Source organism: Galeopterus variegatus, unplaced genomic scaffold (genome assembly GCF_000696425.1).
Source record: "Galeopterus variegatus unplaced genomic scaffold, G_variegatus-3.0.2 Scaffold4057, whole genome shotgun sequence".
NCBI lineage: Eukaryota > Metazoa > Chordata > Mammalia > Dermoptera > Cynocephalidae > Galeopterus > Galeopterus variegatus.
In genome coordinates this window covers 132,350-152,101 of record NW_007730168.1, presented here as the reverse complement: position 1 = coordinate 152,101, position 19,752 = coordinate 132,350, and the positions used below count along the sequence as shown (strand labels likewise).

The window sequence follows — 19,752 nt, the reverse complement described above, 5'->3', positions numbered from 1 at the left end:
TGGCGAAGGACCTGAAGGGGTGGATTTTTGGGAAAATAGAATAATTTAATCAGGCCCTCTCACCTTAGGTCAGGTTGGGGGTGGTGCAGCCTTCTTTGTAAGCAAGTTGTGTGTGGGTGGAGTTAGTGCACCTACGTGGTGCTGCCACTTTGACTGGCATTCTGCCCCAAGTGGCCATGCTTTCCATCCTGCAACTTCCAAAGACCTGTTTGCCGGTTACTTAGCTCATAGACCTGTATGTAAGGGGTCTGGTGACCCAGCCTGGCCTGTGAAGGGCTTGTGATCCAGTCTGTGAATGAGCTTGAGGGGTCTGTGGGCTCCAGACCCAGACCTAGCCCGACAATTGGCCCAATGACTGCAGGATTACCGGCAGGTAAAAGAGCACAACAATTGGTATAGTCATGCAGCTTGAAAATCGGCGCTGTGAGCAGGATTCTGACATTAGTCAAGTAGTGGCACACCATTTCTCCAAAATATCTGGAACATGCCTGTTCTCCATGCAAAGCCCAGTTTCTCTTCTTTCACCAGGGCTCTATTTTTCCTATGTGAGTTGCATGACAAGTGTGGCTACTCTTTGACCTAAGGCTTGTGAATGAGTCATAAATCCTAGGCCTGTGTAAATTCTTTTACCTCCCTCTGCTAAAGTATAACACATACTTCTAAAAAGATACCAATTGGTTATGGCCAACATACCCAGAATCTACTCTATGTCAGGTACTGGCTAAGCACTCATTATTCCGTTTAATTCTCATATCCACACAAAGAGGAAGCTTCTAATGATAGCACCACTTGACACACTAGGAAACAGAGAATTACGGAAGATATATAACCTCCAAGATTACACAATTCATAAACGGCACAACCAAGCCTTAAAGCCAGGTCTGTGTGACATGAAAATCCATATTCTTAATCTTGTCCTGAATCTTCACAAGATCACCTTCAGCCTTGTTTGATCCTTGGGGGTAGGGTAATTTGTAGGAGAAGATGTCTAGGTACCACATTAGAATAAATTTCAAAAAAGTATGCAGTTGGAATGACATTCCCAAACCTTATTTGTAATTCTATGGTTGAGGACTTATTGAAATATGGACTTTCATGTTCAAATGAAATAAAATATCTTTGTTTATGAACATGCTACATCTGCCTATATAATAAAAGAGGTATTTTCTTCAGACAGCTACCTATATAACTTCTTCCCTCTTCTTTAGACTTAAATCATTTTTCCTTTTTGAAATTGGAGAGACCATAGGAGAGAGGAACAAAAAGAACTTGATACAGCATTATTGCTACGGTCTGAATGTTTGTGTCTTCCCAAAATCCATATGCTGAAATGCTAACCCTCAAGGTGATGGTATTAGGAACTGGAAACTTTGAGAAGGGATTAGATATTAGATTACTGCCATTGTAAAAGAGGTGCAAGAGAGAACCCTTTCTCCTCCCACCATGTGAGGCCACAGCAAGAAGGTGCCTTCTATGAACCAGAAAGCAGGCCCTCACCAGTCACCAAATTTGCCTTGCTCTTAGACTTTCCAGCCTTCGGAACTGTAAAAAATAAATTTCTGTTGTTCATAAGTTACTCAGTTTTTGGTATTTTGTTATAGCAATCTGAACAGACTAAGACAATTATTAATGTGGTGTACTATTTTGCTAAGTGGTAGCTTAACCATACTACCATCTCTCACATTTTCCTGGGGTGGGGTTATTGAAGCATCAACACTCTGAACCTTTCTATGCATTCTTTCTTACTAATGCCATACAATGTATTTGTCAGTCTTTGATATCAGAAAAGAGAGAACAAGACAGTTAAGGTAGAGAGTTTTATATGATATTCTTTTTAAATAAGAAAAGATATCTATCTCCTAAAAATTAGCATCTTATAAACATACATTAATTGATTTGCCTTTAAAGCTTATCATCGAATCTCTAATATACTACATCAAAATAATTAAATCTAATGGAAATTAAGAAGAATCACGGAGAGGCTATATGGGAAGTGGTGAGTGAATTAAAAAAAAACTGTCCTGTAAATAAAAAGTGCACAGCTGAGATGTACAAAGAGGGCCTCGTTTTGCCACTGTAGTAAAGGACTACAATAAAAGCAGGTTTAAATGCTAAAAAAAAACTGTCCTGTAAATAAAAAGTGCACAGCTGAGATGTACAAAGAGGGCCTCGTTGTGCCTCTGTAGTAAAGGACTACAATAAAAGCAGGTTTAAATGTTCAGCTTCATGTCTTCTCTTTCTTGAACTCCACTCAGGTTGTCATTGATCTTTTAGGGAGCCCCTTGCACACACACCCCATTCCCCCTCCCCAAACACACACTAGTCTTACATGCTAGAGGCATAAGGGAGGAAAGAAAACATGTGAAACAAATGAATGGGAAGACAAGCCCAGAGAAGATCTACCTGCTCAGGAAAACAGTTTCAAACTCTATACTCTTTCCATTTAAAAGCGCTAAGTTCTCACACCTTGTTTCCCTGGAACTCTAGTGACACATCAGACCTACCGTTTCCCGGAAGTGAAGAGGTCAGTTGCAGAATGGAGTGGCCATGGGGTAGAGAAGCAAGACAGCAGCTAAGAGCTCCCTTCTGTTCTATTCAGGCCCTCAGTGGATTAGATGAAGCCCACCCTGATGGGTGAGGGTCACTCTTTTTTACCTAGTCCACTGATTCAAATGCTAATGTCTCCCAGAAACATTCTCACAGGCACAGCCAGAAATAATGTTTTACCAGCTATCTAGGCATCCCTTAGCCCAGTTAAGTTGACACATAAAATTTACCATCACGAGTCTATCCCTTGTCAATTTGGCACCTATATGCATCTCCTTAAACCACACTTAATTTCCAAATAAAGACCATAACAAGGTCATAATTCTGCCTAATGTGATATGACTATAAAATATGGTTCCTGAGTATCTATGTAAACCTTCCTTTGTGGGCTGCTTGGGTTCATGTGGTGAAACAAATGTCACAGATCAATTTTCTTAATCCAGCTTCATTGTCCTTATGTTATTGGGAAGTCTTCCCAGTTTCTGGCTATAGGTCTTCCTTTGGGCTTTATGTTCTGTGGTATTGTGAAATCATGAACTTTTCAGTGTATGTGTAGCTATTTCACAACAAGGTAGGATAACGTTGCTTAGCAGATGCCTTTTTCACTCTCAAGAGTAAACATTTTAGTTGACTAAATAAATGAATGAAAAATTCTTAGGGAAACGCTTCTAACTTCTTTACCTAAAGCCCATCTCTAATAGTGTATTCACTCTCAAGAGTAAACATTTTAGTTGACTAAATAAATGAATGAAAAATTCTTAGGGAAACACTTCTAACTTCTTTACCTAAAGCCCATCTCTAATAGTGTACACTAAATTCATTGGTAGCCAATAAGAATAGCAAATCACTGATTTTAAGTCACATAAGATTATCTGTGTTTCTAAAACAAATACATCTGATCAGATACATTATTTGGAATTAGAAATGCCAAGCTGTGTGCGTTTGTGTATGTACACACGTGTGTGTGTGTGTGTGTGTGTGTTTGTGTGTGTGTGTGTGTTGCTGCCCTAACTCCAAGGCTTATAATAAATGATTTACTCCCCTTCTATAATTTGGTCAGTTTAGTAGTTTGGCCTCCCTCTACATTATTTTTTGCTGATAATTTTCTTTTCTTTATTTTTTTTCCAGTTTCTTATTACTCTACAGATTTCAACTCCTGAAATTTTATACCTGAAGCCTTGCCATGAAATATTCAAAAGATGCTGTATTTCATACTGCTGAATAAGCAGTCTGTTTATTCTCTCTTGGCAAGTATGCTGCATAACATTGTTTCTAGAAAAGGGATTTATATGGGATGATTAAAAATTCCGTTTTCATAACATGTCTCTAATATACTGCTCATTCAGCCCTCAATATTTGTAGAAAACTATTAAATTGTAGAAAACTATTAAATTTTAGAGAACACTTGAGTAAGTGACTTTCATTCCTATTTTGCTCAGATAAAGACTTTTAGGCATGAACTTCCCCACTGTCCTTCAAAATGACTCTTTTTATTTATCTGCTCTTTTCTAACAGAGTTTCTGTCTTTCCAGAGAGAAAGAACAAATATTCCTTCTTTCCAAAGCCGACCACTCTAACTGTGACTATGTTCCTGGGGTCTCCTATCCTCCTCCGATCCCTTGATCTGTTTTATCCATTCTCCTTCCAATATTTTTAAACTCTCTCTTTTCACTGCTTCTTCTCTTCCTGCAAGTATACACTGGCCTCCATGCAGGAAATTTTTTTTTTCTTTATTTGACTCCTTTGCTTACTGCAGCTGATCTAGATAAGGTCGCTTAATTGTTTTTGAATCATTAAATTCTGACCTTAATCCCACACAATTTAGTCCAATCTGTCTGATATTGAGTATGCATTCATATTTATGAACAACTCCCTAATTTCTAATTTTGATATTTTTCTCATTCTTTTACTTCATAATTTACAACTACTGACCATTTCTTCTTAAACTCTGCACCTTTGGATCCATATGATTTTACATTGATTTTCTTCTCAGTTATTACTCTGCTAAGCTTCTTTTTCCCTTGTGTCTCTGGTCCCTCCTATGCAGCCCCTTATACCATTAATTCCTTAACACTAATATCTCTGTCTTTTCCCCTTCTCTCTTTAGATTCTCTCCCTTAGAGATTTTACCCATATCCAAGGCTTCACTTTTTAGAATTCACCCACTATTCTGGGTGTGAATTACAAATTACACATACATATATGCAGACATATATATTCCCCCCAATATCTCTCTTTCAATTGAAATTTGCTTCTTCTTATTCAATTATGTTACCTGAAGGGCCTCTTTTTACTTCCCAAGGTAAAAAACCCCAAACCAAACAACTGACCAAAGCAAGACAAACAAACAAACAAAACAAAAAAGCAGACAAAAACCTACAGCAGAGCAAAATAAAAACAAGCAATCTATCTCCCCCAATCTCCACGGAATTTATTCCCCTTCCTTCAAAATGCATTCCTCCACTTTGGGTTTATATATTTTTGATAAAGTTGTTAATGATTCCTTCAGTCTCTTTAGATAACGTGGTCAAGTTATTTTGATCTCTTTATATAGGAGGTGCTTAGCTTCCCTGGGCTCAGGTTTCAGGACACCCCTCTGGGTTTCAAGCCACTCCTTGAAGTCTCAGGCTCCTCCTCTAGGTCTTCTCCTATAGGAAAGCTACCGTTGCCAGTGAGACCTATTTTCAGCACCAACATGGGGAAACTGAGACCTCAGGGGGCTGGCTTATGCAAATGGAGTAGCTGGGCATGCTCAGAGAGAAGGATTAGATAACCCTGGTAGTTGAAGGACTATTCCACAGAGTATTCTTGAATATGCCTGGTACATGTGATGGGATTTGACTAACGAATATGCTCCAAAAGGAGACCATCTGGGCATGTGCAAGAATTGCTTCCTTAATTGAATATTCATTAGATGGCAAAACTATAAAAGCCGAATCCCAGCAAAAGGCGGGGCTGCTGCTCTTTCCCCTGGAGCCAGCTCGCACTCTGCCTGTGGAGTGTGTGGTTCTTTCTCTTTGTATCAAACTAACTTTCAGCCAGTGGCTGCTCATTCTCTTGAGCTTGCTTGCACTCTCTGTACTGAACTTGAAGTATGTATTTCTCACTGTAATAAAACTTGGTGTGGGCCCTGCTCAGTCTCTGGAGCTAGGCTGTTCTCTTTCTCTAAAATCTGTATCTCTTATTCCTTATATTAAACCTGTTCTCAGACTGTAATAAAACTTGGTGTGGGCCCTGCTCAGTCTCTGGAGCTAGGCTGTTCTCTTTCTCTGAAATCTGTATCTCTTATTCCTTATATTAAACCTGTTCTCACTTTCTACTGTGACTCTGCCCTTGAATTCTTTCCTGTGGTGGAGTCAAGAACCTGGTAGGAGGACAGGTTGGGTTGAGGCTGACCAGAAGCCCCCCAGGCCCTACTTCTGACATCACTCCCACCATCACCCTCCAGTCAAGCCACCTCTGAGGCAGAAGAGGAGGCAAGCCATGGAGTCCAGATAACCAGGATAGAGTTCCACACATCAGTGTGTTGTATATAACCAACAAAGCTATTGATCCTGAGGCTATGTAATTTGTGGGATCCAATGCAGAATGAAAAGGCAGGGCCCCTTGTTTAAAAATTATTAAGAATTTTAAGATGGCGACAGCACAGCATTAAACTAAATCTGGGGTGAGGACACCTCAGCGCAGTGCCATGTGGCTTCACAGGTCACGCGGCCATGAAGCTGGCTCTTGCAATTGATCTTCCTGGGCTGCCCATTCCCTACCAGTTAAATGAAAGGTTGACTTAAGGGACCTCTGAGGTGCCATCCTGTTTTGCTCTAGAATCTAGGCTGCCTTTCTCTGCTGCAGCTCCTGGGTCGCTGTCTTTACTGCTCTCCATCTCGCATGTGTAGCGAGGCCAAAGATTTGATGGCAATTTTTCTCACCTATCTTTTTTCAAGTCCGTTATTATTATTAGATTATTATCTCCAAACATTGGTTATGAACTAAGAGCTTAAGTTTGAATTTTACTTACACATCAGCATTGCTTCCAATCTTACAGTTCACTTAATTAGTCTGCTCGGGCTGCCCTCACAAAATACTGCAGATGGGGGGGCCTAAGCAACAGGAATTTTTTTCTCCCACTTGTGGATGCTGAAAGACCCACATCAAGGTGTGGGCAGGGTTGGTTTGTCCTGAGGCCTCTCATCCTGCTTGGAGATGGCCAGGTTCTCTCGCTGTGTCCTCACATGGTCTTTTGTTTTTGGTACGTGCACATTGCTGGTGTCTCTTCCTCTTCTTATGAGGGCAACAGTCCTATTGGAGTAGGGTCTCACCCTTACGACCTCATCTAACCTTAATTCCCTCTTTAAAAGCCATACCTCCAAATACAATCCATTGGGGATTAGGGCTTTAACATATTTATTGGCAGGGAATGGACACAATTCAGTCTGTAACATTCACTATTCCTTTATACAATTTGAAGTGTATTGAGAGAACACTCTGCAAAGCCCCCAGCACATTACAGTCATTACAGACACCCCAAAATCTTAGAGGATGAGTGAGTACTCCCCTTCTGTCAGACTCGTAGCTCCCCACACAGGTCTTACCTGTTCCTCTCTGTTGTGTCCCATGTGTGAAACCAGCCTCATTTTCTCCAGCAGTGACCTCATCCCTTTACCTCTGGCTTGCCGAATCTCCATTTCCATGTCCACATCAAGGCTCACCTTGATAGGCCTTTGCAAAGTCTCATCCTTTCCTCCAAACCTTAAAATCATTCAGGGTCTTTTCCAGCCTTAGATTATATGGGGCCTCACCTCCTGCTTTGACTTTGTCTTTGTAGCCCTGACCATCCCTGGCCATCTCAATGAGTCTATGAGTCTTTTAGAGAAGATCCTGTGTCTGGATCAGTGGTTCCCAGACCTAATGTGTATATGCACCCCTGAGCATCTTGTTAAATGCATCAGAGGAGGGGCCTGAGATTCTGCATTTCTAACAAACCCCCAGGTGCTGCGGTGGCCACCAGCCTCATCTTGAGCAGCAAGGTGCTAGATTTCTTTGTCAAACGCATCCTGTTTTCTCACTCACCTTTCCCTCAAAACAGAAAGCGTGCAGATGTTTTCATAATGGATTATCCTGTATTGATTAACCTCCTCTTAACATTAGTGTATGAATTCAGCATGGCCCCAAGATGCTGGGCAGGGCAGAAAGTACCGTCATCTCTGGAGTTAAAGGCAGGGAAAGGTAACATTTACTTAGACATTTATGTGCCTGTGTATTCTTTGTTAGGGGACCAAAGGGTAACATGCATAATAAAGCAGCGATTCCAATCAGTTGAAGTTCAATTTTCTTCCACAACATGAAACTTTGCAGGACTATGTTTCCAAAGGAGGCTAAACACACACCGCTGTGGGTTGGATACAGCAAGAATGAAACACGTGTTTATCCTTTGAACATACAGTACGTTTAATTCATGTGAAATTATTTATCTCTTAGAATTTACTTGACTCTGGAAGAAAAATATAAATGTCTTTAGGGGATTTAGTTTTCTGAAGCTTATTCTTTTACTCTTGTCCTTTTCACTTTAGATATAAAGCAACTTTTGATGCATTAAATTCTAATGAATAAGGAGAATTTACTTGACTCTGGAAGAAAAATATAAATGTCTTTAGGGGATTTAGTTTTCTGAAGCCTATTCTTTTACTCTTGTCCTTTTCACTTTAGATATAAAGCAACTTTTGATGCATTAAATTCTAATGAATAAGAACACATTTTTAAAGTCCTTTCTTTGTATTTTATTCAGTGGCTGACTCTAGTTTCCTACAAAATGCTTTCTAAATTCAGTTTCTTATCATGGGTTCCATCCAGAATAAAATATACACTGCCCCTGGAGCACACCAGCTGTTTATGTGCCAGGCCAATATATCTCAGGGAGAGGTCTGCATGATGCATAGGCGATCATTTAAGAAACAAAAATAAAAACCCAACTCAACATCAAGTGTTTAGAGCTGCTCAGTGGGAAGAAAAGGCAGAAAAGGAGAAAAGAAGGCAGCTTATTAATTAGCTCCTTTTGCTTTGAACTGTGAATTTCTATGCTGTTTTCAAGCCTTCTATTTTTACATATAATGCTTCAGAGCATATTCTTGCATGTTTTAAAGTCAAATGAAAGAAAGAGAGGGTCTGAAAGATAGAGGTTTTTTTTTTTGGATTAAATTTTTTTATAACATTTTTCAGTAACAGGTTCTGGGAGGTTAGGAAGAGCATGTCTCTAAGTCACCGCCTTTTCAAAGAATGAGCAGAGGGTGAAGAGTTGTACAGAACAACTGGCAAGCCTTCGTTCAGAAAGGGGGCTCCTCCTGGGGGTCCTGCCATCAGGGAATTCTCATGGGAGATGCTCTCAGTCTGCTTTACAGAGCACTGATATCACCGTAGGCACTTACCGCACAGCCGCCCTTCTGCCTGCCATTAGCCATTGTGACATTCATCCAGTCAAGTACACTGCAAAAGCCTGGTCCCAAATCTGCTAGATGGTGCATGTCCAAGGACAAAGGGCTGCCTGCAGCTTCATGTTAAGCAACTTAAAGACACTGGTGGCAGTTCCGAGCATGACAGGCCTGACAAGTCCATGTTTCAATGCCACAATGAAGACAGGGCAGGTCTTCCTTGAGCTTGAAGTTTTCAGTCACACTCTTTGCCAGAGGCCTGAAGGACACAGTGGGCTTGTTTATCTAGGTCTCAACCTTGCCAATTGCTAGGAAGTCAACTCTGTTCGTTATTGGCAGGAATGGAGTCCAGTGACAGCTTTCCCATTCTTATTGCCAATGGAGATGGTTGATTTAATGTAAAGTTTCCCTGGAACATGTTTCACATGATGATAAAAGTCTTCTTCAGGCTTATTATCATATCTCACACCATCTTTTGACTGATTTCAAGTGTCTTGAGGATTCAGTTCTAAGCATAGAGAAATATCTATTTAAAAGTCTGGTGATTAGTTGACTCGTGAATTTATTCATTCATCAATCCATTAAAGGTTTATTGAATGGTAACTATATGATAGAACCATGCATAGGATGTGTATTCGAGAGGCTCACAGTTGAGAAAAGAAGATAGACCAGTAAGATGAAGACTGTGATACAGTGTGACAGGTAGAGGGAGAAAATTACAAACAGATAGCTGGAAGTTCTCAAGGAGGGAGTCCTACATCGGAGTGCCAGAGGGGTGCAGGGCCACTGTGCCCATCTCCAGGGGCACCATTCACACTGCAAGGTTGATGAATGATGCTTCCTGAAGATGTCTAATGCACAGTCTACTCAGCCTACAGAGGGATAACGGAAAGAGGATTTGTAGAATGAGTTGATGTTAGCTGGATCCCCAGTGAGTTCAGTATTATGCCAAGAAGATTGTGTCTGCGGGCTGTAGTTGGAGGGCTGGGGGTGGACATTGGGTGATAGCGGTAGGAGAAAAAATAACTGATTACCAAAATATTGGTAAGGGTGGTAGATACCAGATCCTATGGGGTCTTGTCTACCAGGCCAAGGAGTTTAGACATCATTGCTATGGAAATAAAACTGAAGGATTTTCAGCAGGGAAGATCCTTATTTACTGGTGCAGCACCAAGGTGGAGTGGTAAGGCATTGTGAGCCTAGTCTCATTTGAGAGACATCAAAGCAACGCTGAAGTTGTGCTGCCTATTCCCCCTGAGAGCACAGGATGGGGCTCACATAGACCTGCAGAGAGAAATACTAACTTCCCCCCTGACACTTTGCAGTTTTACTCGTGGCTGGCCCCTGTCAGTAGCCGGAGTGGCTTTTAGTGATGTTCATAGCGTGTGAAGTTGGAATTTTCTCAAAGGCATCCAAGAGAGTTTTCTCACCAGCTATCAGATTTCTTGCTGTGTCCTTAAGTAGAGCTGCATAAAACTCTGACCTAACCAGCTTCAGCATCAGAGAGTAGCTTTATTGAATTTCTCTGGGAAGCTAACCTTGCTTAATAGCTTCAAGAGCCCAAACCACTGATGATATAAAATGATACTGAAGGACTGATGAATACAAGAATGAGGTCTTGATGTTTTGCCTGTACTTCTACTATACGTGAAATGCAGCAGAGTTTGGCCAAGGTCTTAGAGCCCTATAAGAAGGAGCTTGATTTACAGGTTGTCCTAACCCGAGCAAGTCTAATATTGCTATAGCCTGAGCACTGAGACCTCTGATGATCATCTCCAGTGAATGAGTATTCTCATTTAGGATTGGTACACACTTCAACAATTTTCAACTCATGACACGATCATCTGCATCAGAATTACCAGATGTTCCTCTTAAAATACAGATTCGTAGATGTTGCCCTGACCTGCTGGACCAGAATTTCTGTTGAGAAGCCTAGGAATTTGTATTTTAACAAGTTCTGCTGTCTAGGTGATGTTTAGGGTCATGAAATTTTGAGAACTGCTGCATAGCTTTTCCTGTTGATATTGAAATGCAGTCTATCCCATGAATATATCATGCTGATATATTTTGGAAAGCTCTTTGTTTGCAGGTTTTCATGTTGAGTCTTTGTCATTAAAATTATTATGTCAAAAGATATTATATGTGAAAATGATTATTTGTCCTTTATTTACTTATTAATTAATTAATAATTGGAACTGCTGTAGATTGATTGAATTTTGTCCCCAAAGTTCATATATAAGAAGCTTAATTCCCACTGTAGCTGTTGAGGGTGGGAAATCCTATTATGGTCATTGAAAGGTGGGGCCTTGAAGAGGTGATTAGATTGTAGGACCATGCTGTAGTGAGTGGATTAATAATGGTGGTCTGCGTGTGGTTCTGAGGGCTTTAAAAGAATTGCACATGAGAGGTTAGTCTCTCTCTGCTTTTGCCATCTTGCAATATGAGACCCCTGGGTCACTGTTGCCACCACCAAGACCCTCACCAGATGTGTACCCTGGACTTTGGACTTCCCAGCCTCCAAAACTGTAAGCAATATATTTCACTTTCATTATAAATTACCCAGTTCCAGGTATTTTGTTATAAGCAATAGAAATGGACTAGTACAGGAACCAATTCCTGGAAATCACCATTTGTACTTTATTGACAGGTCCACTGCCCAGGTGCATGTGGTATGTCATTGTCTGATTCAAACTTGATAACCACTAACCACGTATAGAATGAGAAATCGAAGCTTCTTCTAAACCTAATTATTGAGGATTCTGTAAGGTCCTTATAATGAAAGACCCAGGGAAGTCTGGTGATGTGGCCACAATCCCTGGAATGCTGGCAGCTATGAGAAGCTGGAAGAGGCAGAAACGAATTCTCCCCTAGAGCCTCCAGAGAGAGCATGGCCCTGCTGATGCCTTGATTTCAGCTCAGTAAAACTGATTTGCAGCTTCTCACCTACAGAATGATGAGAATAAATTTCTGTTGTTTTAAGCCACCAGATTTTTGGTAGTTTATTACAGCAGCCTCAGGAAATTATTATGTCTGGGAACATTATTTTCTGACTGGTCATATTGCTAGAAAAGTTATCTTCATCAAGGAGGAAAATGTAGTCAAATATGCTTGCAACAGCAACTTAATACTGTTATATGACCACCCCAGAGATACATAGAAGAGGGGGATCTCTTGCACTAATTGAGGCAATAAAGCAATACATTAATTAAGAGTTAACCCTCGCCTGTTTATGCCCATATGAGGGAACATTTAGGGCAAACTCTAGAGGATGCACCTGTAGTCACAATAAATCCCTGACATTGCTGCTCTGTGCTTGATCATACTCTGGCCTTTGATGGGGTATTCAAAGCAGGACTCAGAAGAAGCCACCCAGGCTATTAAACCATTTTATAAGGAAGTAATGACATGTTTTCTCAAGCCACATGATAGACTTTACAGGAAAGCTCTATACCCAGATATTAGAGTGAAAACAATAGATGTAAACGTAGAGACAAAGTTTTACCTCCTGTGTGCTGGGAAACAATTCTCCATGGGTCTCTCATGTCCTGCCTGTCATGGCAGCAGAGGCACTGACTGCTTTTTTTCCAGACTGTCTTTTCAAAGGTACAGCAAACAGTCTCAGAAGACAGACAGTGTCTCCCTCCAGAGTGAGGCAGGTTTATTTACCACCTTGGAAGATAGAGTATTTCCCTTGGGATACAGGGCAAGTATGCTTATTGAGCATTTTAAAGGCTTTGGTTCTCTCATCTCTGGGTCCTTCTTCTGTAATGCAACCCACAGTGTGCAGGCATCAGCCGAACTTCTCCGTCTCACCCTGTGGGGATTAGGGCGTGGATAACTTTGTGGGGTCATTATTTTACCTACCAAAGTTCCTCCCTTTGCTCTTCCTTTGGAATTTTTCACATTCATCTGAAATGCAAAATATTCATCTCACCCCAAAGTCCCTGAACATTTCAACCCATTTCAGCATCAACTCAAGTCCAAAATCTCATCTAAATATCATTCGCTCAGAAGTTCCAAATCTCATCATCTAAATTATCTAAATTCAGTACAGGTGCGGCTCTGGGTACAGTTTTTTCTGGGGTACAATTCCTCTCAACCTGAGGACCTGTGAAACTGAAGAAAAAGATATCTGCTCCCAAATACAATGGTGGAACAGTCACAGGATAACAGTTACAGATATTTGGGTTGAATAAGGAGAAAATTAAAAAGAGAGGAGTTACCAGTCCCAAGCAATTTAGAAATCCAACTAGGCAAACTCTGTAAAACTTCAAGGCTTGGGGATCGTCTCTGCGGTTCAAAGCTCTGCCCGCTGGAATCATGGCTCTGCCCTCTGGGTTCTCGGTTCTCTCCTCAGAGATGTGTGCTGATTAATTTCCTTATATTTGTGTATTTCCCAAATTTTCTTTTTTTATTTATTTCTAATTTCATTTCATTGTAGTTGGAGAACATACATATTGATATTCCTCTGTTACTGCCTTCTTTGATTTTAATTTCTTTTTTTCTTTCTTTCTTTCTTTTTTTTTTTTTACTATATTGTCTTCAGTTATTTTCTTTCTTTCTTTTTTTTTCCTTTTTTTTGTCTTTTTTCGTGTCCGGCAACGGATCGCACCCCTCAGTGTCACGCCCGTACCGGACCGGGACCGGCAACGGGATCGCAACCAATGAAATGAAATTAGAAATAAATAAAAAAAGAAAATCAATGAAATGAAATTAGAAATAAATAAAAAAAGAAAATCAATGAAATGAAATTAGAAATAAATAAAAAAAGAAAATCAATGAAATGAAATTAGAAATAAATAAAAAAAGAAAATTGGGATCCAAACCCTTGGCGGGAGCGCCACCGCGCTCCCAAGCGGCACACTGTAGCAGTGCGCCACCGGGCCGGCCCAATTCAGTTATTTGCTTTGTTGTCACCTTGGGATTCACAATTAACCTCTTAATTTAAAACAATCTAGTTTGGATTAACATGAACTTTGTTTCAGTTGTGTACAGAAACTTTGTTGCTCTACAGCTCTGTCCTCTCCTTCCTCTTTTGTGTTCCTGCTGTCATGCAAATGACATCTTTATACAATGTATGCCCATCCACACAGTTTTATTATTGTTTTATGCAGTTTTCTTTTAAATCAGGTAGAAGAGTTATAAATGAAAATACATTGTTTACTGTCTTTATATTTACTTATGAATATTTACCTTTGCTGATACTCTTTATTTCTTTGTGTGTATTCTAGTTATTGTCTAGTGTTCATTCACTTCTGTTTAGTATTTCTTGCAGTGCAAGTCTGCTAATGACAAATTCTCTCAGTTTTTATTTATCTGGTGATATCTTAAATTCTCCATCATTTTTGAAGGGGAGCTTTGCTCAGTGTAGAATTCTTGGTAATAGTCCTTTTCTTTCAGCACTGAGTATTTCATCTCGCTCTGGCCACCATTGTCTCTGATGAGAAGCCTCTTGTATGTGATGGATTTTTTTCCTCTCCTGGCTTTCATCGTTCTCTCTCTCTCTCTCTCTTTTTTTTTCTTTTTTTAATAGTTTGACTACAAGTTGTGAAGTATGGTTCTCTTTGAGTTTATCCTACTTTGAGTATATTGGTCTTGTCAGATGCCCAGATTAATTTGAGAAATTAATGGTCTTTATTTCTTCAACTATTCTTTCTGTGCTTTTACCTCTCCTTCTGGGACTCTCATTATGCATACACTGGTATTTTTGTTTTCTGTCTTATAGGTCTGTGAGACTCGGTTCATTACTTTGTTCCTTTTTCTTTCTGTTCCTCAGATCAATTGACTTACTGTCAAGTTGACTAATTATTTCTTCTAGCATTTCAAATCTACTGTTGGGTCTCCCTTCAGAGTTTTTTTTTCCAGTTTTTATAGTTTTCAACTCCAGAATTTCTACTTGGTTATTTTTTATACATATTATTTTTATTTTTATTTCTTTAATGATATCCTCTATTTGGTGAGATAGAATTCTCATACTTTCTATCCAATTTTTTTATGCATGGATTCCTTTAATTCTTAAACCATATTTTTAATAGCTGGTTTAAAATCTTTGGTTAGTAAGTCCAACATCTAGACTTACTCAGGAACATTTTTTATTCACTGCTTTTCTTCTGTCTATGTGCCATCTCATAAATTTTTGTTGAAAACTGAACATTTTAAATAATACAACATAGCAAGTCTGGAAATCAGATCTTCCTCCACCCACCTATTTTTATTTGTTTGTTTAGTAAATTTCCTGTGGTTCTGTATACTCTGTATTCTTTGTTATTTGCAGCTTCTGATGTCTCTGCTTGATTAGCCTAGTAATCAGCTGATGAATGAACTCAATGTCTCCCAGGCTTTGCAGAGGAGCTCTGTCTATGTGTATTGGGACATGCCCTCAATGCTCCTGCAGGCAGCTGACAACTCTGCCTTAGCTTTCATTTCCTGTTTCCACAGAGCCCCATGATTAGTCAGAGATGAGAGATCAGGACCTTCTCAGGTCTTTTCTGGGCAGATACACAGTCTTCCATGTGTGTCTAACCTTCTGGCTTTCAAGGAATATGCTAGAGTTTTAAAAGCCCTCTATGGACATCTCATTTCCCAGTTTTTTCTTTTAGGTGTTTTGGACAGCTTTTCATAAGTTCCAACTGGAATCACTGCCTTGGTCAGCTGTGGTGTTAAACAATTGCTACTAATTGTTTTCTACAAATGCTTGTAGAGTGAGTTCTGAATCAGGTCAAATGAAGACAAGCTCCAAGAATAATACTTTTCAGGGAGCTACCAGACTGGTTGAATAGAGATAATTCTCTGGGGATGAGCCTTTTGGGAACTTTTCAACCTATTCCGCCCTACCCAGTGGCTGTTAGGCTGCTAGTTTCCACAGCTATTATGGTTATGAGCTATTTGTTTCCAAGGCTACCCCAGAGCTGGGGAGAGGAGAAAGGGGATAAACCAAGTTAAAACACCACAGCACTTGCCGTTCTTGCTGAGATTGAGCTGTTTTTCTTGAAAAATGCTTCTCAGATTGTGACAAGCCTTTTGTTAACTCTCAGAATTCTGAAAAAGTAACTTTTGACCATTTTTTCAAGTGCTCTTGTTGCTTTAATAGAGAAGTGAATTTTTAGAGGTCTTATGCCACTATTCTGCAAGTCCTTCTCTCCTTTTGCCCTGCTATCATTATGTATCACTTTTACTCATCATGTAGGACACAGGTTAGATGTCAGTTATATCAGGAAATTTCTATGATCTGAAGATTTGTATCTCTCCTATACCTCCCAGAATGCCTTGTGCTTTTCACACTGCCTTTGTTAATTGCCTGTTACTTATCTGTGTCTGCCATAAACTCATAGTTACAGGGATCATACCCTGCTCACTCTTTCAGCTCCAGTACCTAGGAAAATGTCTGGCACATTGGAAACTACTAAGTTAGTGTTGAATGAATAAATCTCTGACCTATTTTAAAAATGCACTAGGTGAAGCAACCAATTAAATATCTAACACATACTTAAAATCTTGCTTGTCACTTTCAAAGTTTTAAGCCCTGGGCTGGCTGGTTAGCTCAGTTGGTTAGAGCATGGTGCTGATGACACCAAGGTCTGGGGTTCGATCCCCATACCAGCCAGCCACCAAAACATAGACACACACATACACACATGCAAAATCAGTTTTAAGTCTATAGGGTGATTTGTTTTGAAGATATTTTATATTTTTTACGGACTGAAGATGTCCTTGATAACAAAATGGATATTTGCCTATCTTTCCAGACATAATATACAATTCACTTTACCCTAAAACTTTTCAATTCTTTTTCTTCTACCTGCCCCATGTCCATCTTTATACAATAATTACTAAAAGCAGACATAAAAAAGGAAAGTAACATAAGGATAGTCTTAGTAGTGCATGTGGAAAAGGAAAAGGAAAATCCTACTCCCTTCCCTTGATGATAAAGGGGCGGTGTTTATAGGCTGATTACATGAATATGAGTTGCATGATTTTTTTTTTTAATTCTATCACCAGCAGCAGGGTTCCTTTAGCAGAAATCCTTGATTGAGGAGCTGAAGGCAATGAGAAATAAGTGTGGCTGCTAATTAGACACTTTGAATGAGCAGAGTGGGAAAATGAGCCATATAGAACAGCAGGGACTGCCTCTACTCTTGATATCTGACAATCTAAGTTTTTAGACTAAAGAGGCAATAGACATATTGCTATTTTCTCTGGACAGTTTTGATTTGGGAGTCTTGTCATGCCAATGAAAATATTGGATAAATCAAGCCAAAAATGAATCACCCAAACAATACCCATTCCTTAGCGAGCTTTCCAAAAAGTATTGACAAAATATCTGGATGTTAAGTCTGTTATGTCTAGTGTGTTCTTCTACGTTACATGCAACAAATCCATAAAGAGAATGGTATTGACATTTTAATTAACTGCTTTCTTTCTCTCATGCTTTTCATTGTCACCGAAACAGTAGCTGACTATTAACAACCTAAGAGCACAGTAACATATTCTGATACAGCATAATACAATCACTTAAACGATGCAGCTGTGTGACTGGTCTGGTGATCCTTGTACTGAATCACTGCCACAACCTTGGTCAACCTGCATTTGTACCTGATGCGCTTACATTTCTCTGGTTTGTAACGTTGTCTCAGCACAGGAAGATTAGTAATCAAGTCCAACAGTAAAAGGTAAAAGTACGTGTATATTCTCTTCTGCAAGTCATCCATCCAGAAAATAACCTGTACAACCAGAGGAGGAACACACAACAGACGCAGGAATCTTAAAACAAGGGTTTCAAACACAGGGTGTCAAACATGTAGTAAAATTCAGAAGTGTAGTCTTTTATTTGGATGTTATTTTTTATGTGTTTGTTTGTCTATTTGTTTTTAACAAATCTGCCTGATGAGATCTAAGATGCTTTTACTATTTTCTTCTTTGTTTGTTTTTGTGTTTTGATATATTGTCAAAAGGTTTAGAATGTTAATTACATTAGCAGAATCTTAAGAAACATTCATTGATTTCTTTTTATTTGCCACACTAATTAAAAGTAATAATAATTAGAACCTAACTTTCTCTTATGTTAATATAATGTATCTCTGATTTGTAGGATTTTACTGTCAGGCCAATTCATACTAATCATGTTAGGGAATTTCTTTTCTAAATCACTCTCTTCTTTTTTTCCTTAATATTGATTGATGTGTTTGCTCCAAGTAATTTATTTGCTTACTTAGGGACAAATCTATTCTTGGTCTAACAACATCATTGTTCAGGCTTGTCCTACATTTTGTGTTGTGTCTAGACATATTTCCTAAAAGGAAAAACTAAAAAATGCAAATTTTGTTGTAAAGCTTCCCATGTCTTGGATATGAGGGACAACAAATTATCATTTCAAATAAATTTTTAGTTCGATTTTCAGTCTAGTGCAACAATGTTCCATTGTGTTCCAACAGTGTCTTGGCCTGTGTATTAGCTGAACAAGAGCAGCAACAGGAAAATACAGTGGGAAATTTTATTGCTCTTTGGCTCATGAGGACAAATGAAGAAGGCTTTGTCCCTACATTTCCATCTCAGATGCCAAGTTTAGATCATGTGCATTGACCAACCATTTGCCAAAGAAAGTAAGCCTTAGTGAAAGCAAGGCAATCCTCAAGACCACACATTATCTGTCTCCTGTGTGAATGCACCTGTCCACAGAGTCCTGTACGACTGCTCCAGCAGTACTGCCTTCTCAGTAGTCCTGACAGCTACACACATAGGAGGTGGCATTGATGAGTGGTAATCTGGGAGTCACAAAATGCTCACCCAGGCTGGAAACTAATAGTCACTGATGTGACTTTCAAAGACTTGCTCTATGAAATCATGAAATGGAAACATGAAGGCTAATTAAACTCTTCTCGAGCTTTCTGGTTGAGATATTGCTTCCAATCAGAAGTTAGCTACCTCCTATTAAAAGGCAATCCAAAGAAATTTCCCTTCTGTTCTGTTCTTTAGGATGAAGAAGCTGAAAATGCTGTCCTAGCAGTGATACATCACTCATAAGACAGCTCTTAAACTGGAGGTCATGGAAAAATGTACCTAACTCAAAGTCATCTTTCAGAAATGGCCTTTTTCATGTGCTATGTGGTATCTTGAAATAAACTTTCCAGAAAGAGAACTCATCACACAGAATTTAATCCACCTTCTATAAGATGGATTCCAATTTTCACAGCATGTTTTTATCTATTTAATAAAAACTGAGGCACGTATATTCCCTTTATTAAAATGTTTAAGAATTAAAATGAGGTTCTAGTGTTTTATTTATTATTATCTTTAAAAATTGCATGCATTAATATTGTACAGTTTCTAATTTTAGTCATGCATTTATTAAATAAAAGGCTTATAAAATTAAATTACTCAGTTTTTATAACTATCAATTACTTCATGTGATCAAAGCTTCTAATCTTATAAACAGGCTTAGGCATTATAACTTTTTAACAATTGGTCATTTCTTTTGAAAACATTGAAATTTGGACTGTGAGATTCCTGAATTTAAAAACAGGGATATGGATTCTTAAAGGCCTGGAAGAGTTTACGTGTTTTTTCCTCTGCAACCTAATTCCAGGGCAAGACATAAAAACTCTGGAGGATAAAAGAGTTCATAGTGTACGTACATAGAGGTAAGATGGACCAATCAATCTAACCCTCAGACAGTTCAAGGCAAACAACTTTAGGCAAAGAATGATTCATCTAAAAATCCTAAAATCTCAGTCATTGGCGGGAGGGTGTTTCAAGGAGGAAATAAACATGAAATTAAATAGAGAAA

The 19,752-nt window shown here is 39.2% G+C and overlaps 1 non-coding gene across 1 annotated transcript; it reads left to right on the top strand.

Annotated features, from left to right (window-relative positions):
- The first annotated feature begins 16,498 nt into the window (after positions 1-16,498).
- On the top strand, positions 16,499-16,572 carry TRNAI-GAU. Its single transcript has one exon. It is a non-coding gene; the product is annotated as a tRNA-Ile (tRNA).
- Positions 16,573-19,752: the final 3,180 nt, after the last annotated feature.